Below are 11,742 nucleotides of genomic sequence, written 5' to 3'. Positions count from 1 at the left end.
GCTATGTCTCTCTCTGTCAAATAAATAAATAAAATCTTGAAAAAAAAAAAGTCCAGTAGAAAGCTATAAAACCCAACACATTTTCATTTATAAGCGCAGAGATTCCAAGATATTTTAGTAATAGAGCAGCAGCAGCTGGGAGTACCAATGGAGATAGAGTCCAACTGACCTCAGACATGGTTGGGTCACCTTTACCACCTTCCAGAATTAGAATTCTGAATGCTGCATACCAAACCTTTGGCTGGGGCACCTGGGTGGCTCAGTGGGTTAAAGCCTTTGCCTTCGGCTCAGGTCATGATCCCAGGGTCCTGGGATCCAGCCCCGCATTGGGCTCTCTGCTTGGCAGGGAGCCTGCTTCCTCCTCTCTCTCTGCCTGCCTCTCTGCCTACTTGTGATCTCTGTCTATCAAATAAATAAATAAAATCTTAAAAAAAAAAAACCTTTGGCTGATCAAAGCGACACTCATGGTTAGTGATATAATGGCCCCTCTCTTTCTATGAGGTGATTGTGGCTCTCAAACTCCCCATGGATCATGCCACCGCCCATAGACCCACCATTTCAGGTGCCATCTTCCTTGGAAGCTTAGCTAGTCCCTTCCTCAGCTGTCTGTTTGCATCCATCTCCCAGTGGCTTGGCTATCAGTCAGAGCTGGACGGGTTATTTTTTTCTTTCCTGGCTAAAATGCATTTCCTTTTCTTGTTTCCCAGAACACCAAACAAATAGACTTCTTGTCCCCAGCATGGCTTCATATGCCAATTTTTTTTTGTTTTTAAAAAAGATTTATTTATTCATTTTAGAGAGAGGGAGAGATAGTGTATGCCGTAGGGAGGGGCAGAGGGAGAGGAAGAAAGAGAATCTCAAGCCGACTCCCTAGTGAGCATGGAGCCTGGCACACAGGGCCCTATTTCACCATCCCGAGATTATGCCCTGAGTCAAAATCAAGAGTTGGACTCCTAACCAACTGAATCACCCAGACGCCCCTCCATAGGCCAATGTTACCCTGTCTATGCCTTGTCTATTTGTTCTACTTCGAGAAGGTGGAACCCAAGTGCTCTGGCTTAAGGACCCCAGGAACCTTGATGGAGTGGGAAGAATGCTGTCCCTCCTTTCCCTTCATTAAATGAAAATCCTGGGGCGCCTGGGTGGCTCAGTGGGTTAAGCCTCTGCCTTCGGCTCAGGTCATGATCCCAGGGTCCTGGGATCCAGCCCCACATCGGGCTCTCTGCTCTGCGGGGAGCCTGCTTCCTCCTCTCTCTCTGCCTGCCTCTCTGCCTACTTGTGATCTCTGTCAGATAAATAAAAAAAAATAAAATAAATGAAAATCCTTTTTTTCGGTCAAGGCCGTTCTCCCATTTCCCACCAGACTTCTTCCTTTCATTCTCTCTCCTCTTGGGTATTTGCTGAGCACCTGGCCTTAATGTCTGTCCCATTTTTTTTTTCTTTTCTTACTCTCAACCCTCTCTCTTCTAAGCTTACAAATGATGAACTCGTAAGTTTGTTTTAAAATGAAAAAGGCATCAGATCTGTTCCCTGCCTTGGCAGGGTAATGTCAGGAAAGGGCTGCGAGAAGCAACAGATCTGAGTTCCACCAAGACAATGTGACCCCAAGTAAATCCAGACATGCTGAGTGTAGAGATGGGGAGACAAGCTAATTATCGTATAATCACACATGAACTCTGGATTTTCTTTTTTTTTTTTTAAAGATTTTATTTATTTATTTGACAGAGACTACAAGTACACAGAGAGGCAGGCAGAGAGAGAGAGGAAGAGAAGCAGGCTCCCTGCCGATCAGAGAGCCTGATGCGGGCCTCGATCCAGGGACCCTGGGATCATGACTTGAGCCGAAGGCAGAGGCTTTAACCCACTTAGCCATCCAGGTGCCCCAAACTCTGGATTTTCAACAAAAGCAACCTTGAATTATTACCATTATTATGTGAGGAATCTGGTAAGGTATGCTTTATGGTAAATCCACAGACAAAACACCACTCCAATAAATGCCCCTGGGGCTCAAGCAAGCACGTGTTGCAAGCACGTATTGCACACATGCACATGCACACACACACGTGCACACACATGAAACACTAAGCAACATGCAGAAAAGCAAGGAGCGCTGGTGTAAGATGCAGCAAGCAGCTTCCAGTCTTAGCTCACTTCTCACTGGCTGTGTGACCTTGGGGAAGTCACTCTTCATCTGCAGGCCTCAGTTTCCTTGTCTGAAAAGAGAAATGGATCCACTAAATAACCAAGGTGCTTCCCTGAGCCTCCGCCATTTAGGATCCTGTCATCAGATCCAGAGGCCCTAGTACCTGTCTGCTTTGTCCCCTGGAACAATTCTGTACCAGTCCCATCTCCTTGAGTTCTCTTTGCACAAACAGGGAACCAGAATCCCATGTTACCAGCTGGGACGGGGTTCTCTTTAGTTCTGGGGGACAATCAAAACAAAAGAATGAGAAGATTCTTGCTGACAAAGGGGAAGTAAAATTCTGCTGGGGATATGATCATTCGCTCAGTCACCCAAGCTGGAAACCACAAAGTCCTCCTGGATGCCTTTATTTTTCTCCTCTTCCTTCTCCTCCCCTTCCTCCTCCTCCTTCTCCTCCTGCTCCCTTTCTTTCTCTTTCTCTTCCTTCTGTCTCACATCCCAGTCACCAGCTCCTATCCATTGGTCCTTCATAAATCTCTTGCATCTCTCACTTCCTTGCCTTCCTCACATTCTGGTTCTGCTCTGGATTACCTCAGCTTTGCTGCAGTGTCACTCCTTCTCCCTGGCACCACTTCTCTCCACCCCAGCCCTCCCGTACAATAGCCTTTTCACCACAGAACTCCCACTACCCAAAGGACAAAGTCTTGAGTTTAAGCCAAGTTTCTATCCTGCCTCCCAGCCCACCTCTCCTAGCCCATCACACATCACCCCCCAACCCAAGCGCTCCATTCCAGCGAAACTCACCTACTCCTTTGCTCTAACATGCTGTGCATGTTCCTGCTCCTGTGCCTTTCCTTTTGCCATCCTCCATGCCTAGCTTGTTCTTTCCCTTTTTGTCCAAGCCCAATGTTTAGCTCAAGCCCTATCTTCTCCAAGAAGCCTTCCCTATCTGCCAAGCTCCAGAGGGCACTGCCCATTGGTTCTTTCTCTCCCCTTTGCTTTTCCTATTTATTATCTCTTTATACATTTTTCTGTTGTCAAAATTAGATTATTGATATCTTAAGAGCTCTAAATTATATTGAAAAATCAATGATAGTTGTTTTGATTATAAAGATGATGACAGTGGTGTAACCCTTGACTTAAGTTAGTCATTCAAGTTCAAGTTCATGACTATCAGTTCTAAAGCTGTTTCTGGAAACCATTTCCTGGCCTGATTAAAATACTCTGACTCTTTCAGGTGTAGCTGGAGGAGATAACTTCTGGATTTTTCTCTTCTCTCCTTCATTTTCCCCCAGTTAGAGCCCCACCGCCCATCTTAAGATGCACAGAGACAGAGCCGAGTGATCATGAGGAACATCTGAGTCTTGGTCCTTTCATAGTTGGGAGAAAACATCAGCTTGAAGCTCTTTCTCAACCTGAAGGTGAAACTCCAATGCCTATTTCTCAAGTGGTTGAAGACTCTTGCAGGAGCAGCAGGACCCATGTGCCCCTAGTCTTGTAAAGTTGCCTCCGGAGGTCCCTGTGCTGGGTGGAGGCCGGAGTCCTGAATGGACCTCCCTGAGAAGGCAGCCTGCTTCCCTGATGACTAGCCCACCCCTCGGGGGTGGTGCCTGCTGGGTGCCACTGGGTGCACTTTCCACACTTCCTGTAAGAGGACGAGTTCTCATTACTTCTTGCTGGGGCTCCACCCAGGTGATCTGGGGGTGTGCACGGATCACATGCTCTGGAAAAGTGTTGGAGAGGCTAGAATAGGGTGAGGTGCCTAAACCAACTCTATAATAGAATCCCTTCCACTCTGGTGGGAACCTGGGGTGTGCTCGGTGCTTCTTTGCCTGTCGTTCTTCTCGCCGTGCAAAGAAGGGGCAGAGGCCCAGGGAGGAAAGAATCTTTACAGTTCTGCCTTTTTGTTCTTTTCTTAAGAAATCCAGACTTGGGGCGCCTGGGTGGCTCAGTGGGTTAAGGCCTCTGCCTTTGGCTCAGGTCATGATCCCAGCGTCCTGGAATCGAGCCCCGAATCGGGCTCTCTGCAGAGAGCCTGCTTCCTCCTCTCTCTCTGCCTGCTTGTGATCTCTCTCTGTCAAATGAATAAATAAAATATTTAAAAAAAAATAAAAGAAGAAATCCAGACTTTTTAGGAAGCTGTAGAATGTCCTTCTATTCTGCAAACAATAGGGCATGGGCGATGCTTTTCAATTATCGACTCTGTGCACCTCTAACAAAATGGGACTGTGAGCAGGTACTCCTGGAAGAATCTGAGATCTTACAATTCTTTAAATGCCTCACCTTTTTAGACAGAACTTTTACTTTGGAACACTTCTGGATTTACAGTATTACCGCAAAGAGGGCACAAAGCTCCACAGACCCACACCCAGCTTCAGGTATGATGACATGTCACTGCGGTACGTTTGTCACAATTAATCAAGCAACACTGTTACATTATTATTAACTAGAAGTTTGGTATCTTGCATTTTCACTTTCAAGAATTATGCTTTCATGTCCTGCTCCAGAAGTTACCTGGGTTTGTTTTTACACAAAAATTTTAAATTTTCTTCACATCCAGCTAAAACAGACACCATGATAGGAGCCACATTCACCTGGGCTCTGTGTTCTCTGGGCTACTCTCGCTACCCTGGAGAAGCGTCTGGCTAGCCTGGGCGGTAGGGGTCACAGACAGTGAGCTTAGAAGGTCTAACTGGGTCTCACTTGGTCAATCGGTCTCTAAGCCTTGGCTTCCTCCGCTGGCAAAGGGAATGACAACACCTGCCTGTCTCCTGGGGTGCTGCCGGGGCCACCCGCGATCCCGCGTGCAGACATATGAGGCATGACTCACATGTGCCAGATGGTTAGCAGGAGGCGTTCTGAGCCATGGGGGCCAGCAGCCGCAGCAGGGTGAGCTTGTTCTTAAGACTTCACATTTCGCGCTCCCTTGGAGTCTCTGGAACCTCCAGCTATAGTCCCAAGCAGGGTCCAAAGCTGAAACTAAGAAAGGAACCTGCTTAAATCCCATGTCCTCATTGCCGGGTGGTGTGTCACCAGTGGGAGAGAGGGAAATAAAAATTGTTTGGCATCTGCTGTTGGACTTCCTGTCTGTCTCGGTGACTGTGGGGAACCCCACCCCGCACCCCCATGGCCTGCTTGCTGTCTGATGAGAGAGAGGTAATGGGAACCATGAGGACCACCCTGTCTCCTGAGGTGTCAGCTCTTGGTTTTGAGCTAGCTGCTCCCTGCTCTCAGAAGTCCCTGTGGGTCTGGCTACTACACAGGTGGGGATGTCTGTCCACCAGAAAGCAGTCTTGCAGGCTTTCCTAGCATTACGTCTTAAAACCAGCCTTCAGTGTTAACACTAATCTGTGTTTTCTCTTTTCTCTTCTGACTGCAGACCTTAGGAGGCCACCCTTCATCTAAATACCAGGGCTTCTGAGTTGATGGCCTCACTGTTGCCCTCTCCTGTCCAAACCCTGGAATTCAACCCGCCCACCCCACCCCACTACCCCCGAACTCTAGCTCATTCCCTGGGGCACTGCGACTGCTGATCTTTTAACTCTGTTCAGTACAATCCAAGTAAGCATGCATTGAGCAATTGTTTGGGTTACTTGAGGATACAAAGATAAATTAAGTCTGGGTTCTTCCTCTTAGGAAGCTTATTGGTTAGTGAAGCAGAAAGAGTTATAAAAAGATAATTGTTCATTCATTGAACAAGTGCCTACCCTGTGCTGGGCTCTTATGTTCTGGGGATGCCTTGGGACTCAAAATCAATGTGATTTCTGCCTTCATGGAACTTAGAGATGGGAATAATTCTTTTTTTTTTAATTACACTTCTAACTATGTAACTACAACAGAGAGAATGGCAGAAAATAAGGGAACATGTGCTCTGAAAGCATGTGGCAGGTGTCTAACACAGAGGAGAGTAATGGAGGCTACCCTGAGCAAGACGACATTGGGGGAAGGTATAGGGAAGTGGGCTCACGTAGGGAAGTAGAGGAGTAGAAGGGGGCCCACAGTGAGAACACCCTTGTGTGTTGTGGGGACACTGGATGGACACAGGATCCTGACTGATGGGACTGTGGGAAGATCACCCAGAAACAGGCCCCTATATGCCTGTTTTCTTCCTCTGGGCCTGTACCCGTTTGCCAAGGCACTCGTCAGGGCCAACCTTACGGGCCTTCCCTAATGCTTGCGTCTTTCCAGGCTCTCCCCTGTAGCCCATGGATTTTGCATCCTACCAATTCACTGGCCCTTCTCTGATCCCCTGTTGTGTGGGGGAATGTCCAGCTTCTCTCTCCAACCCCAAGGCCTAGGACCATGTCTTTGCCATCTCCACGAACCCTTCCGTATGTGACTCTGTCACAAGAAAGGATAGGGATGATGCCCAGGTATGAAAAACAGGAATCACTGTCTGTGATTCTGTCTTCTTGGAATTTATTAAATCTACAAAATAAACATCTATAGCCTTAGATTAGGGCTCTGCAACTCTTGGCTCACAGCTGCTTCTGGATTAAGAGATCATGGCTCTAACAAGCCCCATTTGGGTTATTCATGTTTATGGGATATTTTCAATGTGTCACACAGGGCCGAGATTTCCTTGCTATTTTTGTCTTTGGAAAAATTCTCCAAGAAACTCATGGTGGAAGTTCCTTTTTTTTTTTTTTTTTTTTAAACATACTTATGTTATAACACCATGGGTTGATGGTGCTCAAGAAATCAATAACGTAGCTATTTTGGGAGCGCAATGGAAGTCACTCTGCAAAAGGATGGAAAATGCCAAGTTCCCAGGAAAGGTAGTGAGTGTAAATGTAGATTCCTATAACAGGGAAATGTTTTGACCTTGTGCTGGCTACCATGTAACACTGCCGGCCTCCCTTTGTCTTATCCTGATTGATATTTGTCAGATTGTTGAGAAAAGGAAGCTTAGAATTTGAAATACATTTAGGAAACTTCTGGTTCAGTGGTTTCCAAACATGGTCTGAATTAGTGGGAAGCTTGTGAAAAATACACATGTCTAGGCCTTGCTCCTGATCCAGGAAATTCAAATCTCTGCCACTGGGCTAAAGAAGCCTTATTTCTAATAAATCTTCTGAGTGAGTCTAACATGCAGGCAAGTTTGGAAACTATTAATCTAGTTGAACTTTCTACCTATCGTAGGATTTCCCACTGTATCCTGTATACTCAAAGTGAGGTTTGAGGACAGCAGCGTTGTAATCTCCTGGGAGCTGTTTAGAAATATAGAATCTGGGGGCACCTGGGTGGCTCAGTGGGTTGAGCCTCTGCCTTCGGGTCGGGTCATGATCCCAGAGTCCTAGGATTGAGCCCCGCGTCGGGCTCTCTGCTCAGCAGGGAGCCTGCTTCTTCCTCTCTCTCTGTCTGCCTCTCTGCCTACTTGTGATCTCTGTCTGTCAAATAAATAAATAAAATCTTTAAAAAAAAGTACAGAATCCCAAGCCTTATCCCGGACTGCCCATTCAGAATCTGCGTCTTTCACAAGATCATTTACATCAAAGCTGAAGAGGCATGGCTCGTCCTCATCCTTGACAGATGGTCACCAAGTCACTGCTTACAACCTCCAGGTTGGGGAGCTCATTGCTTTCAGTAGCAACCTACTTCTTTGCTCAGTACTTTTTTCCCCCTCTTCTTTTTAAAAATTTTTATTTATTTATTAAAAAGATTTTATTTATTTACTTGACAGACACAGAGGCAGAGAGAGCGGGAAGCAGGCTCCCTTCTGAGCAGAGAGCTTGATCCCAGAACCCTGAGATCATGACCTGAGCTGAAGGCAGAGGCTTAACCCACTGAGCCACCCAGGCACTCCTAACATTTTTTATTTATTTGACAGAGAGAGTGAGAGAGCACAAGTAGGGGGAACAGCAGAGGGATAGGGAGAAGCAGGCTCCCCACTGAGCTGGGACTCCCGTTGTGGGCCTTGATTCTAGGACCCTGGGCTTATGACCTGAGCCAAAAGCAGATGCTTAACCAAATGAGCCACCCAGGCACCCAAGAGGAAATTAAAAAAAAACTATGAGGATACCAAGGGAGAGAGGAGCACAGAACGTGAATTTTAAAGTCCTTGTATTTCTAAAAATTGAAACTTCTTGGTGTGGGGAGGGGCCGTAGAAGTCAATGTCATCAGAGTCCTACTATTTAGAACACTCCTATTGCTCCAAGTCTTGACATGTCACTGAAGACCTGGGCTAACCTGTTGGGACACACTGTAGGGAAAATGGGGCTGCCCAAGATAAAAGCAGTTAATTATCAGAAACAGAGTATATTTCTTGGGCAAAGGCACTTGAGATCTGACTAGGGCATATGAAGGAACGTCTTCAGAAGCTGAGCTTCTGGGTACTGCGTACCTATTGTATTCTCCTGCCAGCTCTGGTGATGTCAGTGTGCAAACACCCATGACGTCCCACCTATTCCACACTGCCTGGAAGAAGCGAGGGAAAGGAATGCCCTGAGTGAGCTGGCCTGGGGTTAGCCCCACTCGCATGCCGGTGTTTCCTAGGATCACCTCCCTCAAATGTACTTGTAACAGATGCTGCTGGTGCCCTGCCCAGGTACCCCTGACCAGCTGCTAAGCACGCTAACTGTCAACAGCTCATACAACGACCTACCTCAGGATTGCTCTAATGGGTGCTCCCTAGCCCAGAGGTGCCTAAGAGGTTCCATTCTGCTTCTTTCAAGGAATCAATCATTTCTCCAATGAGCCCTGATGGCTTTGTAATGGAGAATGGTATGGTAGGAAGAAACCAAGGTCTGGGTATGGGATTAACTAACTGGCCTGTATTCAAGTTTGCTCATTCATTTTTCTGCCAGTGCTAATGTGCTATGGAGGTTCTCTAGTGAATTTTCATTTCATTTATTGTTCTCTCCAATTCCAGAATTTCTATTGTTTCTTTTCAAAAATAAGTTATATTTCTTTACAGATATTCTCTGTTTGGTGAGACATCACTCTCTTACATGCCTTTCATTCTCCAGACATAGTTTCCTTTAGTTCTTTGAACATATTTATATAAAAATTCTTTTCATATAAACATTATACATTTTTAAGCTCTCTATTTCTCATATATGGATATAGATATGATAGAGTCAAGCATCTCATGTCTTTCCTGGATATACACACCACCCTGCACATGTATGTGGTCTTCTAGATTTCCAGGATAATATCGGAGCTTTGGAAAACTCCAATGGGCATATCAGTTCCCAGTTTTTCCTTTCAAGGCTTTGGTTAGTTTCTTGGTTGTTTCAGTTATTATCATCATCTCAAGCAGCTGCAGTATTAAGAAAATGCAATAATAAACAAAAGCAATGTCATTGCTTTTGACATTCCCCCAAGGAGAAAAGGCTATTCACAGTAAGCTTGAGCTGAGGAGAAGAAAGAGGACAATTAAAATGCCACATATCTCTCAGTTCCTACTGAAATATGGCTGTTTTGCCTGAATAAATGCCCCTTGGATTATCGCATGCCTTTGGTTAACTTCTAAATTTCTGAAAAAGTTGATGATAAATGTTGCCAGCGTTCTCACTGCTTTTATGAACAAGTCAGTTTTTGAGTAAAAAAAGATTGTCTTTATGTTTCCTATTTAATTGATTACTGCTCTTAGGTTTATTGTTCTTTCTCTGCTTCTTACTCTGGTTTTATTTTCTTCCTAGATTATTAAAACTGAAATTTAGATTATTGGTTTGAGAGTTCTTTTTTTTTTTTTAAATTTATTTATTTGACAGATAGATCACAAGCAGGCAGAGAGAGGAAGGGAATCAGGCTCCCTGAGAGCCTGATGCGGGGCTCGATCCCAGGACCCTAGGATCATGACCTGAGCCAAAAGCAGAGGCTTTAACCCACTGAGCCACCCAGGCACCCCAAGAATTCTTTTCTTATAGAAGCATTTTATACTATAAATTTCTCTCTAAGCATACCCAACATTTTGATACATTGTATTTTGCTTTTCATTCAGTTCAAGATATTTCCTAATTTCCATTATGACTTCTTTCTTGAAAAATTGATTATTTAGATGTTAAATACCAACTATTCAAATTTTCCAGATAAATTTCTGCCTTTTTTTTTTTTTAAGCTTATTTATTTGTCAGAGAGAGAGAGAGAAAACACAAGCAGGGGGAGCAGCAGGCAGAGGAAGAAGCAGGCTCCCCGCTGAGCAGGGATCCACATTCGGGGCTGGATGCCAGGACCCTGAGATCATGATCTGAGCTGAAGGCAGAGGCTTAACCCACTGAGCCACCCAGGCATCCCTATACTAAACTCTTGCTGCATGCTCCGCCTTTGTCATTTGTTGTTCGTGTGGCATAGTGTTGTCTATTTACAATTTTAAAAGGAAAAATGAGACTATTTTGTAAGAGCAAGTATTCTGAAGCCTCCATAGTTCTATCTGTTGAAATAATTGTTTCCCACGTTGGAGATTGTGTGCCTTTATGGACTAACGAGCTCAGTGGTAAGTGAGAGGTTGCAAGGCAGAGTGGAAGGTGTTTAGGCTTCGAAAGAAGGACCTGGATCCCAGCTCCTTCACCACTTAATGAGAGTTCAAACTTAGTAAGCCCATTAAGCCCTGGCCTTCCCTAACTTCATCCATTACATGGAAGTAGCAATGCCTACTTAAGGGTTTTCTATGAGGATTAGGGACAGTGCGAACAGAGTGCCCAGGCTGTATTAGATACTAAATAAATGGCACTATTATTATGGTGAGTCCTTGGTGTTACACAACAGCAGCTATGCTGTCCAGGACTCCCAGTGCCATATAATCAAACTGGCATGAGATTACTGAGTTTAGGGGACAACTGCTTACTCTCTTGGGGGAGTGGCAAATGTCAAAGGTTGATAACTGGTGACCTACCCCAAGGTGCCAGGGAGCCAGACTGGCGGTTACGATGTGTCCCTGCTTTGATCGTCCAATGAAGCATGACTTCTGGATAGCACTTTGCTGACTTTTCAGGAGGCCAGTAGAGTGTCTTAAGGTGGCTTAAAAATCCGGAAATAACATATACAGGGGAAAAACCAGTTCAATAATAAGAAAATTTCCTTCCTTACTGTTAGCTTCCTTGTTTCTTCTTTCTCCGGCTCAGTGAATACCAACACAAGGACTACTAACTCTTCTGACACTTTTTTTTTTTTTTGGTTTTCTTCCAAGAATATATTTTCTTGTCTGAGTAAGTGCCAACGCCTTCCCTGACTCCTTTGGGAAGAATGGGTGCATTCTGTGAGTCATGTCCACCGATTTTCAGGACAGTTTCCGAGCATTCTGTGGAAAGCAGTGCGGCGTGGTGAGAAAAGTCGAATCCGGGACTCAGGTCACCTGGGTCTAGTCCCCATCATCATTTCTGAATCTACGTGAAAAGGGCCGATGGCACTGCCTTGGTTTCCTCATTTATTAAGTGCATCATGTGCAGTCTTAGGTGTGAGCGAGCTTTGTCGCACACGTGGTAAGCGGTGACTCCGCAGTACCCCAAACGGACCGCGCTCACACCCTCCACCGGGGTCCGACTCGCTTTGGGCTCGCGCCGGCGGCACATTGCAAGAAACCTTAGGTTGCGCGCGCAGCATCTCCTCCGCCTCCCGAGTCCCGCGTCCCTGTTGCCAGGGGAACTGGGGGCGGTGC

General features: G+C 45.7%; 1 long non-coding RNA gene across 1 annotated transcript; it reads right to left on the bottom strand.

Annotated features, from left to right (window-relative positions):
- Window positions 1–1,801: 1,801 nt before the first annotated feature.
- On the bottom strand, window positions 1,802–11,641 carry LOC101694280. The gene is made up of 3 exons (XR_199082.3): window positions 10,981–11,641; window positions 4,974–5,122; window positions 1,802–2,213 (listed from the first exon to the last, which is right to left on the bottom strand). It is a non-coding gene; the product is annotated as an uncharacterized LOC101694280 (long non-coding RNA).
- Window positions 11,642–11,742: the final 101 nt, after the last annotated feature.

The sequence above is a fragment of the Mustela putorius genome, unplaced genomic scaffold (assembly GCF_011764305.1).
Source record: "Mustela putorius furo isolate JIRA1106 unplaced genomic scaffold, ASM1176430v1.1 tig00003962_pilon_pilon_pilon, whole genome shotgun sequence".
NCBI classification, from domain to species: domain Eukaryota; kingdom Metazoa; phylum Chordata; class Mammalia; order Carnivora; family Mustelidae; genus Mustela; species Mustela putorius.
Note: the sequence above shows the minus strand (reverse complement) of the source record. Positions and strands in the feature narration are given on the sequence as shown.